General features: G+C 50.2%; 1 protein-coding gene across 10 annotated transcripts in view; it reads right to left on the reverse strand.

Moving 5' to 3' along the window:
• The window catches only part of LOC125950339 (high affinity cGMP-specific 3',5'-cyclic phosphodiesterase 9A), a 118,428-nt gene that overhangs the window by 74,145 nt on the left and 30,835 nt on the right, over positions 1–13,448 (reverse strand). For 2 of the 10 annotated variants that reach the window (XM_049678242.1, XM_049678236.1), the window contains exons 1-2: positions 12,942–13,448; positions 10,251–11,031 (exon numbers count right to left, since the gene is read on the reverse strand). The exon at positions 12,942–13,448 is cut by the window's right edge and continues 2,168 nt beyond it. The exons of the other annotated variants lie outside the window; for them this stretch is intronic. The gene's annotated coding sequence lies outside the window, so the exon portion shown is untranslated. The remainder of the gene's footprint in view (positions 1–10,250; positions 11,032–12,941) is intronic. 10 annotated transcript variants of the gene reach the window in all.

Consider the following 13,448-nt stretch of genomic DNA (forward strand, 5'->3'; position numbering starts at 1 on the left):
GTCGTAAATTTACTTTTATTATTATAACCTGCCGGAAACCGGAAACCTGCCAGTTTTAATAATCTGACTAATCCATCTGCCGGGGAGTACGTCGATGGAGCCCCCCCTTTCGGTCCACCGATATTGAGGGTCGTGTAGCATCGCCTGCCGATGCCTGCGTCCTCGTTGGGCGTCCCCGCTGGGCTGTGCTGTGTACATACATGCTAATCAGCTGCCAAACATCGGTCGTCAGGCGACACCTTCCGGCGGCAAACGATCAAGTTCCAAAACCGGCGGTAATGGATGCCTCATTTGTAATGTTTTGTTTTCTGCGTGCGTGCGTGCGTGCGTGCGTGCGTGCCTGTTCGGTGACCGGCTTCTGGTTGATGGATGAACGGATAAATGGATGGATAGATGGATGGATGGATGGATGGATACGCAGCCACATGAAGGGCGATGTATCTGCCCTTGCGAGGGTTGATTGGTGGCTGGTCGATGAATAATTCAAGCTCCTCCCTACGGTACCCGCCGCACGTGGACCAAATGAGTGTTGAAAATACCGCGAACCGCTCCGCGCTTCGGGGATGATAATGGAACCAAAAGGCCCGTGTCTGTATGGCCCGAGCGGTTCGTCACCACTTCCCCGAAGGATCACACAAAGGATTCTCTTACATATTTTAAAGCGAAATTCGCGAAACTCGCTTGCACGCATGCAGGGAAAACCGCGGAAAAAGGTGGGGAAACATCAATTATTGTACGGGGAGAAAAACTTTACACACCGATCACAACGCAGACAGCAGTCGAGACTCCATTTTCGCGACTGGAAAGCGGGGCAAAGGGGGCAAAAACAATTAATTGTACGTCATATGCAGCACTGGACAGCGCTAAATGAGTTTATACGCTTTCCTGCATGCTTTTGTGAGTCCGTTCCTCTTTTCCGGCTTTCGCTTTCGTAATAGTGGCCGCTATCCCATTCCCGTCAAGCTGTGTAACTTTTCGATTAAACCAAGCTAACGTAACTGACAAAACGTGTAACTGGCAGGGAAGAGAATCACACAGTAAATGTCCCCGTTCTGGCGGGAATAGGAAAGTTTTCTGTCGCATTTCATGCCGCTTTGCTGTTTCCTTCTGCTCCAGCTCTCCGGAAATGCATTCATCGTCGACATTAGTACCAGTACATACACAGACTAGCTGCGAGAGGTACCATTGCAAGAAGTTTTCGCTTCTTCGCAAGCCACAACGATTATTATTATTTAAGGGGCCGAACAAGTAGTTTCCGTTAGTTTTATCGCATACGCTTGAATATTCCATGTCACATTTAGCCTTTTGTAAATATCATATTGAAACTTCATCAACAGCTAGAAACCAGCACGTGATTCAAAAGTCTCCTATACCTCTCTATCTACCACCAGGATATGAGCCCCAAATAATGCCCAATTTTGTGTCGACTTTTCGTCTTAACTGGCGGTCTGGATGTATTTATTTGTAACATATTCTTTGAAATCGGGTCATGCGCTATCAAACATTATAACTCAATATTAAGTTCACGAAAACAAAACCCACCAATAATCAACCAGCCTACTTTGGGTTTTCCTAGAACCTGCGATTCCAGTTTACAATTCGATCATTTGATCAAAGATTCCATTTTATCGCAGTATACATTAAATGCTTCGATTGGCTAAAGGGCAAAATGTGGCTTTCTTGGAATTTAAACATTTCAATATGCATCGAAGAAATGAAAACCGTCGAAAGAAGACCGCACCCTCGTTTTACCTAGTAAACCCTCTCTTCTAAACCACCTGAAGCTACTCGGAAACTATCCGGAAAACTAACCTGGCAAAGACCTTCCCTTTCCCTCTCTCAAAAAGGACCTCCCTTCTTGCCCACAACACACCCCCACCGCCAGAAAGAAACGAGCTCATAAATGTCAAATGATGCCAAAGGCCAACCCAAACCAGGTGGCCACGCTGGAAGGTTTGAGAACCGCTGGCACACCAGCAACACCATAAGGTGGTGGTGTACACGCTAGGTTCGCCAGGGTTTTATAATTTAATTATCCCTCCACCGAACCCCTAAACCTCGATAGGAGTGTGATGGTGATGGTGATGCGGTGACTGCGGCGGTGCAGGAGGCATCACCACACGGGGTAAGCATAAGCCGCGTGAAACTGTGGCTGCCCGCCCACCCGCTCGACCACCTCGAGGCGATACCTGACAAACCGGCGACGACAATCCGCTCGGCAAAGTATAGAGATTAGTCGACACTAGAAACCAAACTTACCTCCATGACTTGAACGTTAACTTTATTATTTAAAAGAGGCGATCGACGATGATTTAAAGAGAAATTGTTCATGTATTCCTTGCGTACCACGCGATTACGCAATGGAGAGCCAAATTAGATGAGATAAATCATCTAAATAACTTCATCTAAAGAGCATTTATCAACGTTAAGTTCAGCTCAGTAGTTTTCGGTATTCGAAAGTAGATAACAGCTGGAAAAAGTGCGTCTTAATGATTCTTAAACTAACAGAGAATCAAACAAATGGAATACCAGTTCCGGTTACATCAGTTTTACATCCTCTTACCTCTAGACACAAGCATATCAACCGGGATACCGGTGAGAACCGCTTGTAATCATCCTTTGTGTTTCCCGATTTTAAAGTCTATTTGCTCCTCGTTCGGATCACCACATCGGGGTCTCTCGGAACAACCCCCGAGGCACATCGCAAGAGTAACAGTTTACCACGATTTTTCGTTGATTTTTCGCTTTCCCTACCCAGCCATGATATTGACAATTGACGGGACAGGCAGCACCGCGGCGTCGGCCTCTCCGGTTAGTTATGGTTCCACATCCGCGCATGTCTCGGCGAGTGTAATCCGGCAAACCAACACACCATCCGGACGAGAGAAAATCCGGAAAACTAACAGATGGGACTCCACACAAACTAAACAAAAAAAAAAATCAACCACCCATCAGGACCGGAGAGCGACCGAACCGGAAAGACCACCGAGGCACACAGCCAGAGCCAGACGAGAGGTTAGTCAAACTATCCGGAGGTTGCCCTGGTAGCCGCGGGCGGGAGGATTTTTTTTCCATCCGGACCCAACCTTCACTCGCTGGGACTTGACAAGAGAGCTCTTGGCACAACATTCGGCATTTCGACGGATTGCGGCTCGTAGGACATGCGGGCGAAAGGGGAAAGGGGGTGGCCTGGCGGGAAAAGTACACAGATTACACGTTGCACAGCTAACGTTCGCTCGGTCGGGCGGAATGACTACGTGAAAATGCGATTAATGCGAGACTGGCGGCCGGTCATCCAGCTAGCTCACTCTGGCACGTTGCTCCGGACGGTGGATGACCGAATCGAACAACGACGCATCTGGTATTGTTGGAATGGCCACTCCACTCGTTCGATCTGTCCTGAATCACTGGCACTGATCGGCCACTTTACTTCCTACCTCCTTTCCTTCTCTCTCGCTCTCTCTCCCTCTCTCTCTCTGCCCGACGGTTCTTTTGCGAGCAATCAATTCAATGACCATCACATCTCATGCGATGGCCCTGCCCCTAACGACCTCTACGACCCCTCTCTTATCCACTCTCCGCCTCCCCTCCCCTCTCCCTTGCCCTACACGTGGAGGAACATCCCCCGATGGCGCACAATGTCTTACCCATTTCTGGTTGACCGCGCTCAACATCCGCATCACCGATGCCATAGCGGGCCAACATCATGCTGCAGCACACACACATACATGCACACTTAGCCAGGATGGTCCACTTGCGTGCTAGCTTGGCCGGCCATTGATTCTGTCCTTTTTCTCGATCCGCCACATAAATCGATATTCGGAAACATTAAACAAAAGGAGAGAACCGGCCGGCCGGCCCTGGACCTGGACCTGGACCTGGACCTGGATCAGGAATGCTGGGCCAATTTTCCATGCGGAAACAAAAACAAAACTTTCCTCCTTTCCGTTGGCGGCCGCTGGTGAGACCGGATCAGAATCTGGAATTTTACACAGAAGACCCCCCTGCCTCTCGTCGACAATGTTTCCCCAACAGACCCAAGCAAATAGCAGCACAGCACGACCAACGCAGACACACAAACACACGCACGCACACGCACACACACACGGGTGATCCGGAGCGGGGCGCTAACCCTTTTACATCTCCGGCCTCTGGCATGCGGAGCAAAATAAAAACTTGTTCAACCGAGTTGTTTATTTGTGCAAACGAGACCTATGGGTTTCGGCGGTGTTCGGTGCTCGCGGATGCGGACGCGGACCAAGGTATTGGGGAATCTTTCCTTCGCTCAGATTCGTTCGGTCCATCGATGCCACGGCGCGGCACGGCACGGCACGGTCGACGACGAACAACAACAAACACAAACGTGCACGGTGCCCGCGATGTGTGCGATTCGGATACACCGGAGTTCCGTGGTTTTCATGTTACAGTGTCCCGCCTCGAAATTGGAACCAATGGCGGAACGGCAAATGTTTCCTCTTATTTTGCGGGGTTTGCGAACGTCTCCCCGTGTTCGCGATGCTGCTGCTGCTGCTACTGCTGCTGTTACTGCTTACCCCAAGACACTGTTTCCGTTTTGAATCTTTCAAACACCGCCATTGACTGTGTTACGTATTGAGAAATGCTTGTTCTTTATTCAAGACTTCGGGTAACAGCTGAACTTACATCACGAACCTTCACCAGGCGTTACTACGATTGAAAATGTACGCGCATAATATTACAACCAGCGCCTATTTGGATTACGATATGCCAAACACTGTCTTCGAGATTCTAGAACCCAAATCAATGTTTCGCTACCCAAAGTTCGTTTAGTGAAGAAGAAAACGGGAAGAAGAAAGTGAGGGAGAGAGTTACCCTAAAAACCTACACAAAACAATTCGCTTCCGGAAAGACGCCGTACTTCCGCCACAGCGGATAACAGAAGGATACACTCGCTACACAGACCGGATTTTAATAATTTTCGGGCTAAACTTTTACCGGGGCCACGACAAATAGGCGATGTGCCACCACCACCACCACCATGAACCTCTGGGGATGGGCTCGACCTCAATTATGCCGCGTCGTACGGTGTCCTGTTGTTTAAGAGCTTCTCGGGGAAAGTGATTTCGTTCCACAAACACTCGATCGGTCGTTCGGTAAGTTCCTTTTGCTATCAAGCTCCCACCGCCAAGCTCCGCCATGTTGGGGGTCTTGATACTCCCTCCCACCGATTTATGGTCTTTTGTTGAAGATAATGCGCCATGAAATGACCGCTGACCGACCGACGGCGCGATAGGAAAAAAAGGCGAGCGAGCGAGCGAGCGAACGCACGTGAGTGCTCCATTTTTGTCCTTCAAGCGCTGGCCAACGCTGGCCAACGCTGGCCCTGGCCACCGGCCCAAAGCTACCACCAATCCCGGATCCGGATTGTTGTCGTGCGACCTCCCTGGAACCGTGATTAATGGTTGCGATGATTGGGAACAGACGGAAGACACACGCAGGCAGGCAGGCGGGCGGGCGGGCGCTAAACGAACTCGGTTTGCGCATTTCCTGTCGTCACGCAAACAAAAGGGAAACCTCCGTGGCCGTGGCACCATGACACCCGTGGCCCCGCTGGTGTTCGCAATAGAAATCCACTCCTGCTGGCGCTGACGGAAAGTTTCTTATTAACTTCTGTGCCAGAGAGCCACAGACCCCGTCACTACGATGCCGTGAATGTGTGCCACACACACACACTCACACATACGCACATAAAATAGGAAGAATAAATGAATGTCTTTGTAGGCGACATCAGCTGTCACTAAAGACACTGGACGTCGCCAACGGACGACGGAGAACGGCGCCGTCGTCACCGCGTTTATGTGGGCGCATCACTTCAATTATAAGTTCACTTATTTCCGGAACCGGGACCAGCACTAGGCGACGGCATCCGGTTCTGTTCACCGAGAGCTACGAGAGCAGTATCTCCCCCCGAAAACCGACGCGCTTACGCTGTCCTGCTGTTCTCGCGGGCGGATACGAGATTAAAAAGATATGATTTTCGCACCTACGGATAAGGGGAGGTGTGCCAGGTAGCCCACCCCTGACCGACCGACCCTCGACCTAGTTTGGCCTGTCGAACAATTTTGAACACGCTCTCTCGCAGCAGCAGCAGCAGCAGCAGCACTAACCACTGGACTGAAATATGATGCTTTCAGATCATGGACATGCACGAACGTCCGCTACAGCACCGGACACCGCACACCTCCGCGCTCTCTCTCTCCCTCTCCCTCCTTTCAGCAGGTACAGGACTTCTTGCCAGCAGGGAACTGAAGCAGAAGCAAAAAAACAACTCCATGGGAATGATTTATGACGCTCGACGATGACGACGGGGGCAAGCCATGCCCGGCCATGCCATGCCAGGCCAGCGGTTGGTGCTACAAAACGAATGAAAATTGATTTTTAGCTGACACTTCCATCGCTCGTTCCTCGATTCGGTGTGCAGCAAAAGGTACCACCCATATCTACGGTCATTAGTCTTGCATAATTTCGTTCGTCTTATCTGGTGACCTTACGTTTCAGCTAAAAAGGAAAACGGAGTACATAGAAAATGTGTTTAAATATATGTTTCACGTTAACTTTAAGACCCATTTTTATGAGCTTTTTCCAGAACAAACCTTTAGCAACAAAGCATATTTGTTAGCGGCGAGTGTCATAAGCGGCATCGATAGCATTCCGCTCCGAGACCTTATCGGTTCGTTCGAATGGACACGATCCGTTTCCTTCGGCATCAATAATTCTAACAGCACCAGCGGGCGATCCCGATCGCCTTAGAACACGTCGCGCAGAAGATGGTGGAAGAAAAATGCTGAAATTGAACAGCATTTTCGTTTCCACCAGGGAATTCTCACGTAACAAAAAACGTACAAACCACCAGGCGTCTCCATGCAGGCGTCGACCACGCGACGAAACGGACAAGAGCCTACGTGCGAGGTGCTGCTGCGCTCCTGCTGTCGATTTACTGTCTTCACGAACCCGTTTTGTTTTATTTTCTCCTCGTTGCTGGTGCTGCCGCTCATTGTTTCGGCGGTATCCCTCCAACTCCTTCTGCGAATTGCTAGCAATTCACCACCAGCCGAGCATCACCTTTTGCACAAGGCTGTGTGTGGAGAGTGTACACGGACGAAGGCGAAGGCTAAACCAGGGAATGGCCGAAAAATAATGGCTTACACTCTGCTGTGTCCGCCGAAAAACTGCTTCGTTCAGGTGAAAACATGATTTGCTGGCCGGCCGGGCCGAGCTGTGGCGTGGCTATGACGATGATGATGATGCCTTTACAACGATACACACGAGGAATTTTCCCGCAAAAGCTCTTTTGTGCGAAGGGAGACTTCTGGGAATAGGCACCGGGACTGCATCAATGCTGGGCTAACACGATATTGGCCAGGACGAACGGACGGACGGGCGGCGGAAGGTTCGTTATCGTTGACCATCCAGGAAGCAATTGCTTCAGGCGAGATTCCCCTGAAAGCCTGATCAAGTTCCACTCTTTCTTTCTCTCACACACACATGCAATGGTCGTGACAGATCGCGCTCGTTAATGAATCCCGAAAATCATTTGCAAATCTCTCGTCTCGTGTGCGCGCGCGTGTGTGTGTGTGTGTGTGTGCGACTCATGTGTTTGACATCGGGCCAGCGCCACCAGCGCCAAATGTGAAATGGAATTCCCGGTAACGAGACGCTATCGAATGCTATATTTAATTACGCTCTTAATGAAGCATTAGGCCGCACCAACGTGTACACGGTTACGCGCTACAGAACCGGATATTGCCCACTCTGATGGACACTGATCTCTCGTGGATCTCTTCGGATTCGGCGGCCGCCGCTTGCGCACCAACCGCGGCAGATATTAATTTCTAACATGCACCCGCCGGTCCGATGGTGTCCGGTGCAAAACTGCAATTAAACGGTTCGGTAACGGGGTTTGGTCCCCCGGGGGGGGGGGGGGGGGGGGTTTGGCCCTCACCGAAACGTCGACATTGATCGACGTCGCTAATGGAACCAAAAGAGACCGCTTCCCGGTCCGGATTTCGGTCAGGGGTGCCGGATCGAAACGGATCATTTATCTTTTGTTTTGCCGACATTTCGCGTCATGCTCTCGTGCATTATACCTTCCGAGACAGGCAAAACATTCCTAATTTGCAGGGAATACACGTTCGCTCCCGGGAAGCGCTGGTGTGCTTCCTGATGCCAAATGCACACAAGGGATCATTTATTTTCCTCCCGAAGAAACACACCGCGCTGACGACATTCCGGGCCTTGCATCGGTACCGCTAGCGATAGGTTCTGGTTTGCCAGCCACCCAGCAGCGATCGCTGCTGACGCACGCCCGGGCCTCACCGGTACCCGGGGCAATGTGATCTTCCGATCTTCCGCGCTTCGATCTAATTGGCCAAGGGTGCAGGCAAAGCTCTGCTGTGGTTCGTTCGAATTTATAGAAAACGGAAAGCGGTACAGACACCGCGGGATCGTCATCCGCTTCGTCGTCGTCGTCGTCGCTCGCCGATCGTCATCATTGCAATCTGGAACACTTTTCTGTCGCAATTGCGCAATGTTTGTTTGTTTATTTATTCGCATCGACGGACTCCTCCACCAATGCTCTGCAGGACGGGCGGCCAGCCGGTCTCTTCGTAAAAACACTCAGCACAAGTGTGTCATGAAAGTGTTCTTCGTACTTTTCGACGCACGCACTTGGTGCGGGCAGAAAATGCAGGTGCAGGGTGAAAGGAAAATATTGAAAAATCTACGCAAGAGTGACAGCAATGCTTACTGCTTACTTCATATTACTAAAATATTCCCGATAATCTAGATTGCCTTGACCAAGGTTTCTCTAGCGTCGTCATCTGCTTCAACTCTTTTGGACTACACGAATCGAAAGAAAAAATCTAAAATATCTTCACACTGATATGCTCCAGAAATTCGATCATCCCCAGTAAGCCGTTCGGCTTCAGCATGAGGAGTACAATCGAACGCCTCGAATCGAACACAAATTAGCATTATTCGATGGACCAGCAAACACCATAAACTTCATCTGAATTGCAGATAAAGACCCTTCTCACGGAGAACTCACAATAGATCCATGCGGACACAACAGACAACCAGCAGAAGCTTACCTTCGTCATTCCTCCGTCCAACAAAGCGCGTCTCAAGACAATTCCAAACACCATTCCCCATAAACTGTCTTCCACAGGGAGCGTCACTTTTAAAGACGATTGACCAGCTCGAAGTGACCCGAACACACACACACACACACACACACACACACACACACACACACACACACACACACACACACACACTCCGATCAACAATGGAAAATGGTCTTCTTTACGATTTTATCAATACATAAGCGAGCACCAGTACTGTGCTTCTCCTCAAACCCCGATTCAGTCGGCTTCCTTTCTTATCCCAATTTCCAGTGACAAATTTCTCTACTTTCCCTCAGGCTCGTTTGCGGCCGCTTCGATTCGACGGAATAGAAAATCCTTGAAAAACGTCGCGAGGGGCGAACCCTCGCCTTCTCATCCTCGACCTCGCAAGCAAACACGAGCGGGCGCGCGGCCATGAGGGTGGCCCCGATCGCGCCCCTGTGCAAACGAAGCCAAGAAAGCGGTCACCGTGGCAGCGTGGTTTCGCTTGCCGGGCAAGAAAGATAAATAGAGACAAGACAATAAAACAAAAGCCCTCGCGCTATTGCATACGACTCGTGCCGTATTGGAGGCGTCCCTTCCCTTTCTCCCGTCCCCGAAGAGCCTCGTGGAGTGGAAGCACTTGGCTTACACGCAGCACACATACGCGACCGCGCGGGCGCTTGTGTGTGTGTGTACCCTTGGTGGCGGCAATGGGGTGCCATAAAATGGCTGATAAGCTCTGCCAATTGGCTTCGGTTTCGGTCGACATCGTCGCCATCCTGCACCACCACTCCATCCATCCGCTCCCGATGAGTAATGGAACCGCCACGATCTATTGGACTGCAAGGCGTGTTGTAGTGGGGCTTTGGCCGCGCACGGTTGATTGAAAATTGAACCGCAGCCGGGCACATGGCACAGTATGCTACCCCAGGGAAGAAATGCCGAAGTCAAGAGCTTTGGTTGGCATGGCCTTTCGTCTATCTTCCTGTAGGCCAAGGTTGTTCCCGGACTTTAATGGAATTAACTTCTCCTTGTAGACTTGGCCTCAATGCGGAATGAGAATGATTAGATTTCTGGGAAATTATCGCTTTGCACATCATTTACCTTTACAAGGGGCGTCCTCCTGCGCCAGACACGCCTTCGTGGAGCAACAGGAACGATCGATCAGAGTTAAACTTACAAGAAGAGATCGTTTGAATCGGTGCGTGGTCCACTCCGAACAGTACAGATCGACCACCACAAGCACTCGTAACACAACACGACCAACGAATATCTACTTAGCGACTTCTTCTGCTATCAGCAAAAACAAACAAATCGCTCCACACACACTCAACACACGCTAAGCCAATGTGGTTCTCTTCAATCCTTGGCCTTCACGCTGTACTACTCTTGAATTTATCATCACTCCACGCACACATCCACACACACAAACACGCGGTATCGCGAAAGGTTGTTCAAGACTTTCCAGTACCAGAGCACCAAAACAGGGAACCAAAACACCAAAAGAAAACCCCGATAAACTTCTACTACGGTTTAATGACACCAGCACTGGCGTTCTTCAGCTTATGGGACGTTCTCACTACGCTGTTTCGGTACATTTGACGCCATCGTCATCGGTGTAATGCCAACTTTGAATACCTTTTAACTACTGCATTTGCACTAGCACTGCACACGCACAAGAAACAATCGTTAATGGCCTTCGCCAAACACAATTCACATTTCTGTCATTCAAATTCTCTTCTCCAATCAATTGACTTTCACTTATTTTCGGTTCAGCTTGATCTTGTTCAGTCCTTTGCTGTGTGTTCGAGAATTTACTAGTTCTGAAGTATGATTTCAATCTCTCTTATTCACTGCACAACGCGCTTACATAGAACTGCACATGCTGAAAAGGAGAATCGAAGCGAGGTAATCCTCATAATCTTAGCTGTTTCCAGTCATCAACGGACATTCCGGTGGGGACAGCGTTTCAGGAACAATCAGGCCCTGCACCGGGGATAGCGAAGTGTTCCACACCACCACTTCACTCTAAACACTCTCGCTAAATGCAAGTGAACAAACAAGGCCTACTGGGGCTAAATGGTATGCTCCAACGGTTCTTCGGAACAATTCGTTGTTCGGCTCAAGTGGAACATAAAGACGAACTCTCTGGTGATTTTAATGAAATAATGTCCTAGGGCTGGATACAGTTTCTCCTATTTCTATCGACGGCGGCTGTACGCCACAGCAAAACAAACCGAAGTTGAGCAGCCACTAAATTGATTTTAATGAAGTCTGGATTAGACCGACCCTAGACGAGCCGCTGGAACAGCTGACACTAGCGATTAGGAGGCATTCGGTAGACAATTTTTGCTAAAATCTATAAACCTAGACACGCCACCGAAGTCCAGAAGTTCCAATTGGAAGCATTCCCGCTGAGCACAGTGGCCAACACAGTGTTCGCCTTCTTCTTCTACTTCATTACGTTCCTTCCAAATTGGGACAAATTAAGTGTCTGACAATTTTACGACGCCCGACATCCTCGATAGAGAACAACAACAACCAGCCCAAGGAAAGGGGAAGAGGAGCAGTTCGTTCACAATGACGCTGATGCTCGGAAGCATTCATCTGCGGCCAGTGTCGCGTACAAGCCTCGGTCAGCTTGGCGGTCGGAAGCGCGGGCATTTGTGTGTCTGTGTGTGTTGCGCGTTGTGGCATGTTTTCCTTGTGTCTTATGACTTCATCCTGTCCCTTCTTTTTGTACCCTGTTTGTACACTGGACTCCGGAGCGAAAAGAGCGCGTGAGCGCGCCCGCGTTCAAACGGCACACTATTTATTTGTTGTCCACTTAAGTCATAATCAGATCAATCATGGCCCATGCGCCGTCAGGTCCGGTTGAAACCACCGGACAGGCGGCGACGAACAGTCAGGCTCCTGCTCTACACTCATTCTTACCAGCACCAGGCCAAGAAGAAGAGCAAAAATCGTTTGATGTTCCCCAGGAGGGGTACTCTGACCTCGATTCCTAGTTCCCCACCGGAATGTGAGTGCTTGCTAGACGCCAGAACACAGCCCAACTTGGCTTGGTGGGCTTGTGTGCTGCGTATAACACAGTTGATTACCCTTATCGATTGAGATCTTTACGGAAAAGCATCCAAAAATCATCTATCATCGAAGAATCAACATTTTGCAAGATCCACGAACCTGCCGGATCCATTCTGAATCGTTGTTCGTAACAGCAACCAGACAATCACTTTTGTCAGTGGACCAAACATAATTAAAATGCTAATGCAGTGTGTTGGTGTCGACACGAGGAGAGCTGTAACACAATTCTCTTTTCAGCTTACGGAAAATGTTGCACAAGATTCCGCGCTTAAGACCTACATCCGGAATTCCGTTGTCGTAAAGCGCAAAACGCACACCTTTGCTTCCGATAGCCAGGATAACAGAAGGAAAGAATGAGAACCAGCCGAGTGGAGTGAAAGAGAAAGAAGGCGAATGAGAGAAAGAGAGAGGGAGAGAGAGAGAGAGAGAGAGAGAGAGAGAGAGAGAGAGAGAGAGAACGAGACAGCGATAGAGAACACAGGTGAGCATATCAAGGTCGTCACACTACGTCACTAGCGGATTCACAAAGGAGTCCCTTTTTGAACGGGTTTCCAGTTCAATGGTGAGGTTGCTTGGATGCTACGTGTTTGTTCTAGAACTCCCATCGCATACAGCACAGATCCTTCGTACGCATACATTTCAACCGGCACCAGCACATACACGCACGCACGCACGCACGCACGCAGGGGCACTATACCTCCGTGCACTAACCTCGTGCTCTGCAGCACTGCGACATGTGTAGCACCGAACACAGAGAGGGGTACACAGCAGCAGCAACAGCAGCTGTACTGGTTGCTTGCTGGCTCACCGTACGGCCAAACGTTCGGAAGCGACTGGATATCGAAGGGCCGCGCGATTCGAGCCGCGCGCTGCAGCCAAGACGAAGCCGAGCTTCCCGAAAAGACCGAAAAACCCGAAGGCGAACCGAGCCACGGTCACAGCTCACAGATGGCTACCGATGTGGAGCAGCTCGACACCGATCGATCGCGTCACACCGTCAGGCGTGCGCATGCTTTACAGCTGCCGATGTCGACGACGGACGACGACGACGACGACGATGGCGACGAAGTGCTTCGTTAGTATCGCTGATCGCTGCTCCTTCACCGCCATCCAGTATCGCCATCATCTCTCACTCTGGCCGCCACTTGCAAACGGTGGTACCGATGCACTACTTGGACGCGCGACTGATGCTACTCACTTCTCGCACTTCAGAATGGT

Source organism: Anopheles darlingi, chromosome 2, assembly GCF_943734745.1.
Source record: "Anopheles darlingi chromosome 2, idAnoDarlMG_H_01, whole genome shotgun sequence".
Taxonomy (NCBI): Eukaryota; Metazoa; Arthropoda; class Insecta; order Diptera; family Culicidae; genus Anopheles; species Anopheles darlingi.